This window comes from Chinchilla lanigera, unplaced genomic scaffold (genome assembly GCF_000276665.1).
Source record: "Chinchilla lanigera isolate Chin_1 unplaced genomic scaffold, ChiLan1.0 scaffold00001, whole genome shotgun sequence".
In the NCBI taxonomy this organism is placed as follows: domain Eukaryota; kingdom Metazoa; phylum Chordata; class Mammalia; order Rodentia; family Chinchillidae; genus Chinchilla; species Chinchilla lanigera.
Window position 1 is genome coordinate 57856874 of NW_004955402.1, and position 12906 is coordinate 57869779.

The window sequence follows — 12906 nt, forward strand, 5'->3', positions numbered from 1 at the left end:
AAAAAGCCGTCCCACTCAACAACGTGCGCCTGAGCACCAGCTTTACTTGTACGCCAGGCATAGTGTCAGGTGAGCATGAATGCAGAGACACTAAGACCCAGCAGCCCTGATGGGAATAATGAGCATTTGTGGCACTGATTCTGCAACCAGCTCTATACTGACTTCTGAGGGATGACCATGTCTGACTCACAGACAGGCAACTGAGGCACACCCTCTGGGATGTAGCAATAAAGTGACATGAATCCACCTGTGTGTTCTGTTTTGTTTTGTTTGTGGGACTGCGGATTGAACCCAGGGCCTTTATACTGAGGCTTTTTTAAAAGGCCCCAGACCTTTTTATTTTTTATATTGAGACAGAATCTGACTAAATCATTGAGTAACCTAGGCTGGACTCAAACTTTGAATCCTCCTGCCTCAGCCACCCAAGAGAGCAGGGCCTGCCTGTGTTTTTTCGCACACTGCTATATTGCCTTCAGACCTTTGTGAAATTTGGAAGCATCAGATCCTATTTTATAAAACAGAAGCAAATTAAAAACAACTCAGTGACTGGGCTTGATGGTGCACACCTGTAATCCCAGCACTTGGGAGGCTGAAGCAGGAGGATCACTGAGAATGCGAGTCCAGCCTGGGCTAGATAATGAACTCAAGGCCAGCCCGAACTACATAGCAAGACCTTGTCTCAAAAATAAATAAAGAAATACTCAGCCCGGGGAGTCTGTGTTTTGTTTAAGCAAAACAGCCAGCTGGCACAGTCTGGGTGTTGTGGTGTTCTTCAGCCTCCGAGGTCCCTCAGGTCTTTCTGTGAGCCTGTTATATTGTGGCCCCATCCTACCGTGCCCTTACTAGATCCTCTCCTGGCTGCATGCTGGTCACACAGCTCATTTTCCCTTTAGAAAGCTCTCAGGAAACAGAGTACATTCCCACACTCAGAAGAGGACATCAGTGATGCATTTCCGACCCTTTCTAAGCACTAACACCTCACAGGGGCTCCTCATTTTAAAATGGCTCTTCTGTGTCAAAGAAAAAATATCCTTGTTCACTCACTTTAAGAAAAAGAATGCCTCTTGTTTTTAATATACATATTTAAGTTCAATAACTTTCTATTCATCATCTCGTACTTAAAAAAAAAAAAACCCTCCCTTTCGACCTTCTTTATGACCTTGTCAAAGGTTCCTGGTGATTTGTAATCTGTTAGTCTGCATTTTAATATTTGCAGCTGTGAAGTTGAGAAACACCCTTGGGTTTGTGTTAGTAAAATCTTGCTTCTCGGGAGAATAAAGTTTCTCAGAACAGCGTGGCTTTAGGTTAAAAGGGCAAACAAAATGAAGTGAAAATTGAGTATTTCCTTTTGGGACAATGATTCCCTCAGTGTAGACACAATCTGCGCTGTGCACGGGTTACAGCGATGCTGATAATAACTGACACGTGGCTTGATGTTGCTGATGTTCTCTTGGGCCCCACAATGAGAAGCAGAGGTAAGCAGGGTAGACGGTGAGTCCTTAACTTTCCCTCAATCCATCTTGCAAGAGCAGGCATCGTCTATCTCTGGCTGTTTTCTACCTTTTTCTTACAACCCTTCCCCCATCCCTGCCACATTTTCTCAGATCCCAGGAGTCTGCTGAGGTAAGAGGTGGGGATGACGTTTAGTGCCTGGGACACTTAGCAGCCTCTTCCTTCCCTGTGAAGGCTCCATCCTTTCTTCAGCTCCATAATTCTCTCTCTCATCCAACAAAATTCCCATGAATGCCACATAACTTATTTTAGTTGCATTTAGGAAGTAAACAAATTTGCCAGATGCCTGTGTTTGCCCATTCACTCAGACCAAGGTATACGGTGAGCTGATCAGTGAGCTCCCAGATAGGTATGAGTTCTAATCTGGGATCTGTGAGTATGGCTTAGATGGTAGAAGTCACTTTACACATGGATTAAGCATTCTGAGATTGGCAGATTATCCTAGATATTCCAGTGGGCCTGAAATGTAATCACAAACCCACTTGTAAAAGGGAGACTATATATGTCCACAGAGGCAGAGCTTAGAGCAATGGGGCCACAAACCCAGGAACACCCACAGGCACCAGAAACTAGAAAAGTGAGATTCTTCCCTGGTATGTTGGAAGGAAATAGCCCTGCTGACACTATGATTCTAAGTCCAGTGATGCTGACTTTGAATTTCTGGGAGTGGACTTATGTTGTTGATGTAAGTTGTTAAATTCATGGTAATTCATTTTAGCAGCCATAGGAAACTAATACAAATGTATGCTGTATTAGTCTCCCTGAAGTATAGCATTTGATTTTTAGAGTTCTTGGGATCAGAAATAAATTGTAAGTTTGTGGACTATTTGGCAAAGTGAAGGGAAGATTTGTGAGCAGGGCATTTTCTACCCACTTCTGGAGGACCCTGCCTCGGTTTACTAATATAAAATTTGGGTCTTCTGGCCCCCTGGAAGAATGACACCAAAATAATTTTATGTTTTTTTTTTTTTGTTTTTTTGTTTTTTTCCGGTACCGGGAACTGAACTCACGACCTTGCGCTTGCCAGGCAGGCGCTTTTTGCCGCTGAGCTAAATCCCCAGCCCCTCACCAAAATAATTTTAAACAGATTAGTATTAACCCATTAGTAAAGATGTCCTAGTTGATGGCTTAAACATGTGACAAACCAACCTAGCTGACCATCAGAATCCCACAAAAATCTTTCTGAAATGTTGATTCCAGAGATACCTCAGAGATTCTGAGTAAGGAAGGATGGAATGGAGACTTCATTTGCAATTTTAAAAGCTACCTTAGTAATTGTTGTAGTTGGGCTATCAAATGTCCTCCAAAGTCCCGTGTGTTAAAGGCTGGTCACAGGCAGGTGTTATTGGGAGCTGATAGAGACTTTAAGAAGTAAGCTTTGGGGGAGGTCTTTAGGTCACAGCTGTACCCTTTAAGGGGCTTGGGGGACCCTTGTCCCCTTTACTTCCTCTCCTTTTGTTCTACTACATGTGCTTGGCTTGATGTGCTGTCTTGCCATAGGACCAAAAGCAAACTTCCAAAACTGTGACCCAAAAAGAAGCCTTTTTTCTGCATGACTTTATTGTCTCAGATATTTGTTGTAGTAACAGAAAGCTGACTACCATGAATTCTCCTGGTCATACCGTATAGGGAGGCATGGTTGTGCATACGCAGTACCTCAGGAGTTTATTCACTTCCAGGAACCATGATCTTGCACAGTTTCTATATTAATTGCCTATGCATCTAACACTTTTATGGATTGATTAATATTCAGGAAGCTTAAGGGCTAAGGATATAGCTCAGTGGTAGAGTGTTTGCCAACACAAGGTTCTTGGCTCAATAATCAGCACCACAAAAAAATAAATTTTAAATTTGCTTCTGAATCTCCCACATTCCTATGTATTCAAGAAATGTTCACTGAATAAGGTCTACCTTGCTTTCCTTTGGGGACAGGATTTCATAGTCAATTCCAGAACCAGTTAACAATCATGATAAGGCAGACATACATCACTTGCATCCACAATGATGGAGTCATGTGCCAAGCATTATGAGGCACAGAGAAAGGGACCACAGAGTCTGCTGGGGGAGGCTGGACTATCTTTGGAGAAGAGAAGACGGATGTGTGAAGAGGAGGGGCCATCTGCCTGATGAAAGAAATGGGAGACCATGCTAACATGTGGAGATTTATCTACCTGTGAAATATCTATTCTTACCAGTAACAGTCTGCCTCTCTGGTCCTAAGCCATCTGTCACTAGAACAGGCTGAACAGGGGATTCTGTCAGAGACCTCAGGGAGCTTCACTCTGTCTTTTGCATCTACATTTTATTATAACAGGCTCAAGGTGTTTTGAGAGTGGAGAAAATGGTTGCCCAGAGCTGAGATCTTTATGAAGATGAATCCAACATTCAAGTTACTGAAACTCTACCAAGAGGTCTCTGGTTGGGGCTGAGCTCTGTGACAACAGCACTCTTTGGGACTGTTAAGCATTCTGCCACCCTTTGTGAGTATGTGAAATCTCCTAATGTCCTAACCCCCAAAAAGGACCCTATCCCCCTATTAGTCCTTCTCTAGGTTTTACCCTTGCCCACTCAAATGTCTGCCTCTGCCATTGCTCTTTTACAGTTTGTTTTTCTTTCCTGGCCAGTTCTTCTGTTTAGCTTGTCCCCAGTAAGCCTTCTTTTATTGATTCCCATTTATTTCTTCCAAGAAATTAGAAGCTTTAATGTCAATTTCAATTTCCAAAGCTGGTAGCAATTGAGAAAAGTGCTTTCTTCAGATCAATACTTCCTACTGACTTGACATTGACCTATTAAGCATTACTTGGTATTTGATTTCACTAGAAAAAAAAATAGAGCCCCATAGAACTATAACATAAATATAAAACTAGCCAGTTTTCCTTGAGATTGGTTTTTATGGAGAGGCCGTAAGTGCTTAAAGGAGCAGAAAGATGCCCCTTCCCATGATGTCTCCATTCCCCACTAAGTTCATGATCACGTCACCAGCAACGAGCCCAATTTGGCAAGAAGCACCTTGGTGACTTGTTCCACCATCCACGTAACAACACCTCATTTGCCTCCCCATGATTTCAAAGTGACAGCTTTGCTGCCCATTTCTGCAACTGACTCAGCCCTGTAAGCCATTTACAGTTGTTAAATGACTGAATAGGGACCCTTTTTGCTGACCAAAATGGTCTTAGGTGAATTCTGCTCCAAATGTGGAACCCAGGCATTCCTCCAGGTTCTGCCTCTCAGTCACGTGTTGATTCCTCTCTCCTCCTCCTCGTACTTCTCCTGGAGCCCCCATCCTAGCTTCAGGGACTCAGGGATGCAGGCACAGCAGAGGGTGGCAGCGGCTTTTTGACTGCATCCCTTCTTTCCCTGCGCCATCATCACATGAATTTGAAGGAGGTTTCTGTGAAGGGTCAGTGCAACAAAAGAGATTTTAAGGTCAAAGACGAGGGTTTTCCACAGAACACCGCAGAACTGCCCCTGCAAGTGCAGGCGGAGGCACTGCGAAATGGCCAGGACCTTAATGCATCACTTCCTCCCTGTCAGGCCTTCCTGCTGCCAGGGTTCTGTGTGGACCATTTCTTGGGGGTTTGGAGAATCTGGGTGGCCTGGACCATCCCCAGCCCACAGGATCCCCTCATCAGTGGGTCTCCTTCCATCCAAACCTCAAATGGTACCAACATGCACAACATTGGAAACAATCTCAAACTTACAATCTCACAAATACACTCACAAGTTCAACCTCAGTGAGAAACAAGAGTTGAAACTACCCAGAGGAGCCCCACATTGTCCTGAGACCCCATGATCTGTAGGGCCAAGAAAGCCACTGTCAGAGGGAGCACTCCCTCATCTCACCTCCCCCCAAACCACCCTATACCCCTTCAGATTATGCCTCTTTGGACCAGGAGAAGAAACCCTACCATTTCTGAGACACCTGCCTGCTTCCTTTACCTTACAAAGATGTACAAAGGATTTGTGAAGGCCTAGGAAACTCAGGCCACTCCCTTCTTCTGGGGGAGAGGGGAGAGGAGGTGCAAAAATGGAAAAGAAATGTGACTTGTTCCTTCACTTTCTCTCTCCTTTTAGGAGAGAAGCCAGCTTCCCGACTGACAGGCTCCACTAGCCCCTCCATGGAGACTTTGTACCCCAGCTGTGAAAGAGACTCAATTTCAGGACTAGTTATGTCATCTATACTTCCAGCATACCTTTGGATGTTATGTCTCAAATGTAGTACCATCTCACTTAACATTTTCTTTTCAGAATAAATAACTCCTGGACAAGCTGTTTCCTTTTAAAGGAAATATTATCATAAGCTAGTTAGATGATAGAAAGATAGATGATAGATAGACAGGCAAATAGGCAGATAGATGAGATAATAGTTACTCTCTCTAAAGCTAACACATTCCAGCTACTCCTATAGGACAGGTACTTATACCTTCTGGCTGTTTGCTCATTGAATATTGGCCTCCTGTTTTCATCTTCTGACTCAGCTGGCCAGTCACACTGGGCAGAGATGGCTGCATTGACAACTTCATCATGGATCTCTGGCCACCGTGTTCCAAGGCAAATCCACAGTAGAACTAATTCTGAGCTGACACAGACCCTTGGAAGCAGCAGCAGAAGCAGCTGTCTTCTGAGGCCCTCACTAATGACCCTTAGTGCATTACTGACCTCAAGGAGAAATGTCTTCACCCTCCCTGCCACGAACTGTCCAAGTCACCATATGGTGCTTCCTGTTCCACATGAGCTCCTCCTATTAATGTCCCCTGGTGGAGAGGTTACAGTCCCGGGAAGGTTTGAGAACAGAGTTGCAGGATCGATCCAAGAACAAAAGGTATCGCCAAGATGCAGATGTGCTGCTGCACATTTCCAACACACTCCCTCACACTGGCTCGTGCTACCCCCAAAAGACATGCACAGGCACACCGCGCCTCCACCCAAGCATGACAGCTCACTACGTCGTCACTTTGCTCATGGGTTGGGAGTAAATACACTTTCTCAAGTATCCTCAGCCAGGAAAATTTTTTTAAAAAGCAAAGTAAAATCAAATATCAAAGACCCCAATGAGACTTTTGATGAGTGACTGTCACAAATTTTATAAGCCTCCTTTCTTTGCCTGATATATTTGAGTTTTCTGCTTGTGTCTTAAAAGCCTCAAGAAAAGGTTCCCTGAATCCAGGGTCCTTGATCAATTGCACAGTGACAGCAACTACAACTGCCTACTTGCCCCATTTTTGAGGAGAGAGGGATTCTGAAGACATGCCATGTGTTTCTACTTATATTTAGGATCTAATCCTACTTGTCTTTGTTACCTGCTTTCCCTTTCCTCTAAAAGAGCGAGGGGATCAATGACTTCAGGAAGCTGTACACATCCAGAAATAGCAAAATCAGAAGAAAAGTCAAATTATATCCAGATGAAATATTTGAGTAAAATAGTGCCTTAAATTTTAAAGCATTTCTGAATGAACAGTGGATTCAAAGAGAGGGGTCCTCTCTCTAACAATAAGCATAGGATATCATAGAAGCTGTGTTTGTGCAGGGTCGTATTTACAAGCTTCAAGTTTGTGAAACTGTGAAGTCAAGCCCCTGACAGGAAGGTGACAGAAGTACACCTCTGAGGTCACTCAGAGCTGGGTACCAGAGCTGCACTGCTTTGTACCCCAGCTCATAGGACAGTTTTGCACTAAGGAGTGGAGCAAAAATAACCTTGATTTTTATAGACTAGTATTTTTTTCCAAGGCTTTGGCCATAATCTTATTAAATGGAACAGTTCAAAATAAGTTTTCCTGGGAAACTCTGAAAATTGGGGGCAGCAAGAAAGCCAGCAACGGAGTCCCACTGGCCTCTCCGTGGACCACCTCCAGCTGACATCTCCAGCCTCTCTCTCCAAGAATAGCCTGGATGTCTTTGCGTGAATGTGGACGGCCACATTTATCTTTTTACTCTGATAGTTCCCAGTCACTCCTACCCCAACACTCAGTCTCCACGAATGACCACCCCATTTTCAGCTCTTGTGGACAGAAAACTGGGAGAGGTTGCCAACCTCTGTCTATACTTCCCCCTTGTCTGCTCCTCCCCTTCTCCATCTCTGTCTTCCTCAACCCCTGTCAGTACATTTGGTTCAGACCTCTTGTCAGAGTCTCGCAGTGCCCCACAGTATGGGATGAGCGCAGGGCCAGGGTCCGATGGTGAACAGGACAGTGGAGCAGAGGCATCTGCCTGAGTGTCATCTTCTGTCTCGGGAGATACTCTGGGAAGTGATGACACAGGTCCAGCAGGCCCTGCTGCCCCACAGCTTACCATGAGTGAGAAATCCTCCCCAGTCAGAGACCAGAAACTCAGGGTACCCAGCGCAGTCACTTTCCCTCAGCAAACTGAGTTATAAATACTTCCCAATGATCCAGAGCACCACTCCGTTCCTGAAAAGCGATGCACAATTATGCTATTAAAGAAGTGAATCTGGCCCTTTCCCTCCCAAAAGGCTGCATAAATTACTTTGCTATAAAAAGCAGAACATTGCAATTTTTTCCAAAGCTACAGACTGCACTTAGTAGAGATGCTGCCTCTGTAAGAGCTCTGTCCTCTGGGATTTCTTAGCCACCACAAGTGAATTAAAGGGCAAAGCTCTTACAACTCAGGTGAACTATTTTAAGTTTTTAGCAATAGGTTTGCCTTTTTACCCTTTTCACCCGAGTTGTGGTGGCCAAAGCCTCCTGTTCTAAATGTTTGCAACAAGCCTGGCTGATCAATTTAAGAGGACAGGTTTTTCTAAGTCAGTACGTCCCCAGATGAGGCAAGGCTTTACCTGCATGCAGCATCGGCTTCTGTCTGGCTCAGTTCATCAACACAGAATTGTGACGAGTGAACCATCACATCTGGAGCTTGGTCCCCATTGTGTACCCCAAGTCCCTCTCACAACAACACGCTGGGCGGTCTCCAGTCTCAGGTGCTGCCCTCTACCTCCTGCCCCTGGCCAGGGACCTCCTTCAGTCCCTCCTTGGAGTGATGAAGCTTTGCCATCCTGCAGGAAAATCGACCTCCCTCTCCCAATACTACCACTACCTTTGTGGTCTCAGGCACCAGGGCAGATCTGATCTGGAGTCCTGAAAGTTTACAGCGCTGCTCCTGATTGTGTGCCTTGTCGGCCGCTGTATGCACCCTGAAGCTCACAGCTGGGTCCTGCTGCCTGGGTGCTCCAAGCAGGGTGCCTGGCAGCTGGGGCAGGTACGTTATAATGCTGTGTTCTCAGGGCCTCTTCATCCCTACCTGGAAGCAGGGCCATGGGCAGCTAGAGATGAAGGTGGTGGAGGGAGGCTGAAGTGGGTGGCTGCACAGACAGAACTCTCAAGACTTCAAAAAGCATGGAATCTGGGTCAGGACTCAAAACCAAAAATACTTGAATAGAATTGCTACAGTAGGGCTCCCTGAAATTTTGGCTTTGTTTTGTAGTGTTTTGATAAGTCTAGGGAAAAGCAAGCACTGGGCAGAGTTACCATCTTTGCATTATCCCGTGACTGCAGCAGCTCAGCCTCTGAAAGCTGTAGGGCAGAATGCTTAAGGACCAGCTCTGTCTTTTACAAGTCCTTGGGTTCTGTGCATGTTGTTCATTCCTCCCTGACAGAATCATGACGAATAAATGCTATGCTTAGTGTTCCAGCAATGCTAGATACCACAGTACCATGACATCTCTTCCCGTCTAGGAATCTTGAAGGAGATGCTGAGAACTTGGCAGATGAAAACTGCAAAAACTGGTTTTATAAGATCCCAGAGGACCCTGATAAACACACTCAGCCTGTGAGGTACAGAGGGATGTATGGGCCTCTGTACAGACAAATGCCTGGACTGCTCCTCTCCTCCATGCCCTAGGGGCACTGGGCACACTTGCCACCTGGGTCATAGTGTTGTGCTGCTCTGGGTGCTCCAGTTTGCACCCCACCAGCACACACCTGGCAGTGTATCCTGAGCTTGCATTCCAGGCTGACGAGACTATGGCTTCATCAGCAGTGCTTCCAAGGGCACCAAAACGAGCCTGCGCCCGTCAGGGAGGTATTTAATCACTCCTTCTGCTGGTCGCCTCTGCTCTAAGAGAAGCTCCCCCAGAAGAGTGTTTCCAAGCAGCTCTCTGGAATATTGGAATTCGTGGCTGGCGTGGTTGGTACCACACATGATGTGTAGGTGGATATGTGATGAAGCATTTTATGCTGGATGCCCAGCTGGACCAGCATCTCCCTACTATCGACAGTCAACTGGACCTAACCTGTCATTTTGCAAGCTCTAACCCGAGCTATTCACAACACAAGAGATGCAATGAGAGGTAAGTGAGCCAATTTTGCAAAGTGTCAGCACAAGGAAGTGGTATTGCATGACAGTCATCAATCGAAGAATGCATTACTGGTGTGTCCAGCTCCCACCAGGCAGGGTCAGTGCTTACCCAATCCAGCCAGGAAACAGCCATCATCCTCCTTGTACGGATAAACAAATGTATGTCTCTTGGGCCAGTTAGGAGCAGACCTGAACACATGGATTCTTCCAGTCCTGGGCCCATCGTCTATGTTCTTGCTCGTTACTCTGTGAGATCAGGTTTTGCTTTGGTTTCCGTTCTTTCCTATGTGTCTAATTAAATATGTTTGAGAATGAGCTTGCTGGTATAAGTTAAATAGTGAATGACTAATGATTCAAATGAAGTGTCTGTGTGACTGCATGGTGACCACAGTGAGGTGGGAACCATGGGCCCAGAGCTCCGTCCCATGCCCAGAACTCCGTTCCAATTCCATCTGCTGCCACCCCTGACTGGGAGCAAGTGCCCTCAATTCGTGGATCCAGTGTTTTTACCTGTAAAATGGGAAGAAAACCTTGTCTCTCAAATGCCTCACTGTTACTGGGCAGGTTGTCTCTGTCTCACTTCATATCCAGGCTCTTGGCTTCCCAAACAAAGAACTGAGTAGGACACACGGAAGTAGTAAGAAAGGCAAAGATTCTTTAAAGGAGAGTACACTCCACAGAGAGGGGATAGGCAGAAGAGAAAGCTCAAGAGCAAGCTTGACTCAGCATGGCCCCATCTGCTTCTGGTGTGAGGTTAAACTACACTTGGGCCAGTTCCAAGTGGGCAGCACCCAGAGATGGCAACACCTAGTCATGATGGTACAACCTCAAGAGTACAGGTCAGGCCAAGCCAGAAATGGAAACTGCAGTGACTTTGGGTTGGCTGCTCTTTTGTTTTCCTAGAATTTGGGGAGTGGTCAGGGGCAGTAACTGACCGGGCTATGTTCAGTCAACTGTGTGTGAGTCTTCACATCATGTTGAGATGGGAGTGAACCTATATGGGCCTAGACTGAATAATCAGCGTTGCTGCCAAGGCCCGCAGGGGGTGGGGAGGAAGCAAAACTGCAAATGTTAAATGATATTATAATGACCACTGGGTTGCCCTTGGTTACTCTAAAGCTGATAGAGGTCAAGGAAGTCTAATAATGCTAAGAGCATAACTCTCTGAAGAGGAAGCATAGAGAGGGCAAGATGCTCTTGTCTCCAAGAAGTGGAAAGCATCGCACCTGCTGTGAGCCTACGGTGCCATCTCTCCCACACCACCTCTCACACCTCATTACTTCTTGTGAAGTTTACACATCTAATCCAACTCCACATATACAGTGATGTCAATTCCTTAATTCTTCTCTGTCTTCCTATTTTCAGAGAAACTTCTCTCAACCCTGTGTCCCACAGGCAGTGTGTGTGTGTGTACACGTGTGAGTGTCTGTGAGTGGGAATGAAAGTGAATGAGCATATAACTCAGGTCTTCAGTCTGATTTCTGCCCAATTTACAACAGACACTTGTGGGTTGGATGTTAACATCTTCCAGTCCTCTGTGTCACTGCCTAAGGTCCTTGACAGTAAAATAAAATGGCTTCTGGGGCTGGGGATTTAGCTCAGTGGCAAAGCGCCTGCCTGGCAAACGCAAGGTCGTGAGTTCGGTTCCCGGTACCGGAGAAAAACCAAAAAAAATTAAAAAAATAAAATAAAATAAAATGGCTTCTGAGGATTGTTGCCAATAGCATAAAAGCAAAACTGGAGGATATGATGGTGTGCTGTTGATTCTCCTGGAGAAGCTTGTCATACTGATTTTCCTGAAATGAACTCAGCTGTTCTCATCATAACAGGAGCTCAGGTCCTCACTGTCACTGAGGATGGCTGCGGTTCTTTTGCAGGGAGCTCTGGTTCTTACCTTGAGCATCACTTTCTGGCTCCAGTGCAGATCCCTCAGCCTGCTGGCACAGAACCCTCAACCCACTGGAGCAGACTTTCCAGTTTCCACCACTGACCTTGGGCCTTCCCAGTGCAGAGCCTTGATACAGACTTGCATGAGCCATTGCCATGGGCTCTGGGCCTCTGGCTGGACCTATGGATTACATTGCCGTGGGATCCAGGCCCTCAGCTGGATTCTTTGTGTCTCTAGCGCATGGACAAATCTCCTGCACTCTTCTGCATTTGACTTTTTGGGTGAATATTATAAAATCATCCTATAAATTATGTGTCCTGCATTAAATTTTTCCCTTGCAAATTCTGACTACAACAGTGACTTAGCAAGACCCTATCTCAAAATAAAAAATACATAAATAAAAATAAAAACTGACCTGTGATGTAGTTCAGTGTGAAGGTCCTGTGTTCAATTTCCAGTATTTTTTTTAAAAATGACATACGTCCTGATTGCCAAGAGGGCTCAGCTAAGATATTTAACCATGAGTGGAATAACTGTTGGTTTCGGAAAAGGGTTGGTTTTCAGATTATTCCAGCAAACATTTTGAGGGAAAAAAAAATAACAAAAATTAAAATTTAGCAGGAGAACATTTACTGTAAGTAGGAGTATTGATTAAAAGCATTTATTTAAAGAATTTTGTAGCTTTCTGAGAATTATGCAACCCCTTATTAGACCGTTCACTCAGGTTTCATCTCCCTGTCTTCAAAGAAATGCCAGGACATTGGAGAGGATGAAAGGGAAAGTGATTAAAGAGAAGCAAACGGCACCACAGAGCAGAGGCTTGAAGTGCTGAGAGGGCCTGAGGAAAGGAGGCTCAGGGGCCTGACTGCTATGGTTTAGATCTAGAGCGCACCTCTAAAACCTCATGTGTTCAGAGGCAGGGCTTTTGGAAGTGACTGGATCATGGGGGCGCTATGCTCTCCGTGGATTAACCCACTGATTTGTTCCCTGAGTGTGCTGTTAGGAACTGGTTAGAGGTGAGCTGCTGGGGCTGTGGCTGGAAGGGTGCATCTCCCTCCCTGACTCCTCCCTTCCCTCTCTGCTTCCTGCTGCCACAACGGAAGCAGATTTCCTCCACTATGTCCTTCTACCTTGTCAGTTCTGCCTTGGATCCAGCCAACCATGGACTGAAAATATGAGCCAAAATAAACCTGTCC